The following is a 2,976-nucleotide window of genomic DNA, read 5'->3' on the forward strand; positions in this document are numbered from 1 at the left end:
TTATTATCATCATCTTCATCATTATTATCATAACAATGCAAATTCATAAAGCACCCCCATAGAAGGTTCTAAGTGCTGTACAGAAGAGAATAATTACTCAATTTAACTGACGAATCAATGGGAAAAAATGCACATTGTGAGACTATTTGACAACTAAAACTATAACAAAAACGGCAACAACAACAACAACAACAACAACAACAATAAAAACAACAGCAACAACAGCATCAACAACAATACACGCATGGACGCACGTACACACAAACACACACCCAAACTCACACACTTACACACACACACAAATACACACACTTACACACACACACACACACACACACACACACACACACTTACACACACACACACACACAAATACACACACTTACACACACACTTACACACACACATACACACCGCTCTTGTCCCACACACATTCTCACATACAAAATCTACTGACAGATGATACTGGCGTCATTTTGTTTTTGTACAATAAACGCTATTTATTCCCTCTCCTCGCTTCCACTTTCATATCCTTTTCCTTGTTGCTCTTCGCCCAGGGGAAAATGTTTGTTTTTTTCTCTCGCTTTTCTTGGGTATTCTGATTCAGTATCACCAGGTGGACGGCTTTTAGCCGTAATGAAAGTGGAGAACAAATTATGAGACTTGAAGACATTCAAGATATTTTATATCTTATATCGTAAATCAACACAGGGTTTTGAATGAAAAGGCTTACTTTAGCTCTGGAAAAAAAATCACATCAGCGGTTTCTTACGGAATTTTGAAAAAAAAACACAAACACAAACACAAAACAACTGAAAAAGGTCTTTCTGCTATCAAGTCTTAAATAAGCCACGGTTGAATGCACGGTGTGCTGGAAATAAAAGAAGCGAACTGATAACTATCGCTATGACGTACGATATCCTCTGTGACACACGCTCCACAGATCAACGAAACTCAGCAGCGAGTTTGCCAAAATAGGCTACTCTTTTTTCTAAAAAATTTCTTTTTCCCTTAGACGATCCTTTCTGAGGATTTAGATATCGTCTAGCGATATGTCCTGGAGAAATTCGCAACACTGATCAGACTACAAGGTGCTCGAGGCTGCATCAAGATAAGAACTCAAAAAAACTTTCTCTGAAGTTGATATTCTACAAAATTAGGACGCGGTTTTTTTTTTTGGTTGTTGTTCTGATTTACAGCTTTGATATTTTCAGTCTTCACGACACAAAGATTTCACATTTTTCAAGTTGCACAATAGAGACCCGCGTTTTAAACATTATAAAATAAAAATGTTATACGGACGGAGTCCTGGCTCGTTTTAGCGTTGGAATCTTGGTCCAAGATCGTGGGTACGGTTATTGGCAGCAATACCTCGGTCTTTGCACTTTTGGGCAACGTATTTTACCTTACCTAGTCTCCATTTGCACCCACCAATCTGAAAACAGCCCCCTTCTTGAAAGAGGGATATTCTGTGATGAACCATATTTCTGTTTTGTCCATGTTGTAATTTGGTTGAATTTAAGTAGTAACCAGGGTAGTCGAGGAGAGGGCTGTAATCTATGTGCGTGTGTGTCTGTGTGTGTGTTTGTGTGTGTTTGTATGTGTGTGTGTGTGTGTGTGTGTGTGTGTAAAACCTTTCAGCTGGTAACTTAAAGTGCAAGTAAATTGCCGTTACACGTACTCATTTGCACTGTATATGATCATGGAAACATGAACGTTGGTGAAATTCGATTACCTGCAAGCTCGTTGACTTGTTGATGGATATATTGGTAAATCACAGGTAAGTGTTCTTGCTCAAAAAGTACCTGAGATGCTGGAATTTAACGCACTGATAAAAGATAATAGGAAAATGAGCCCCCCCCCCCCCACCCCGTGATACGTTTCCGGCTAGTAAAAGATGTTCTTAATCAATGTAGGGTCTGAACTCTATCCTTCTTTGTCTTCATTTGTAACACAAATATAACACAAATGAATGAATGAATGAATGAATGAATGAATGAATGAATGAATGAATGAATGAATGAATGAATGAATGAATGAATGAATGAATGAACAGAGAGACAAATCAGCAACAAATGCTAACTAACTATATCTTACGCAATTCACGCATTATCGTACCATGAAAGAAATTAAAAGAAACGAATAAAGGGATGCATTGAGGCATGAAAGAATAAAACGTTTTTTCAGTTTTTAAAAACCCAAAACAAAATAAGAAAGAAAGAAAGAAAGAAAGAAAGAAAGAAAGAAAGAAAGAAAGAAAGAAAGAAAAAAAAGAAAGAAAGAAAAGAAAGAAAGAAAGAAAGAAAGAAAGAAAGAAAGAAAGAAAGAAAGAAAGAAAGAGAAAACATCAATCATATTTTTCTGGCAAACAGCAGTCGTAGAAAGCAATGTAAAACACTCTCCTTCTTTTCTCCCCGAAGGATAAATTTCATCTATTACGGTGGTCCTTTTTTCATGACCCTGCGTATCTAAACGTTCTCCTTAAGAGATCCGTATTTGCCGAGAAAGTTCCTCCCCCTGGTTCAAATCACGATGGAAATCGAACTCCTGCAGCGCAATTTCACTATCGTCTCTAAGTGCAGTGTAGAAAAAAAAAAGGATCTTGAAAATAAAATTTTGTTGCCGTTCCTCGTATCTAATAAAGCAACCTCTCTTCCACGCCGTCATTCTGCTCCATTAAGCTTAGCCGGAGCACAAAGTGTGAAAAAAAGCCAGGGCATTATACTATTTTAATTTTATAATTTAAAAAAAATTTATTATACTTGCAATGCTTGGGAGTGGCTTACACTCCTTATGCACAGCACGTAAAATCTTACTTTTTTCTTTTTTAAGACACGAAATGCCCTATAAACTTTAGAGCAAGATCAAACTGATAGCTACCCATGAGCTGTTGCGAAATAGGGAGGATACTTGTTATTTTTATTCTCTTTTAATATTCTTATGAGAGGAAAAGGGGGAGGAGGGCAAGTGCGGGAC

The sequence above is a fragment of the Aplysia californica genome, unplaced genomic scaffold, assembly GCF_000002075.1.
Source record: "Aplysia californica isolate F4 #8 unplaced genomic scaffold, AplCal3.0 scaffold00004, whole genome shotgun sequence".
Taxonomy (NCBI): domain Eukaryota; kingdom Metazoa; phylum Mollusca; class Gastropoda; order Aplysiida; family Aplysiidae; genus Aplysia; species Aplysia californica.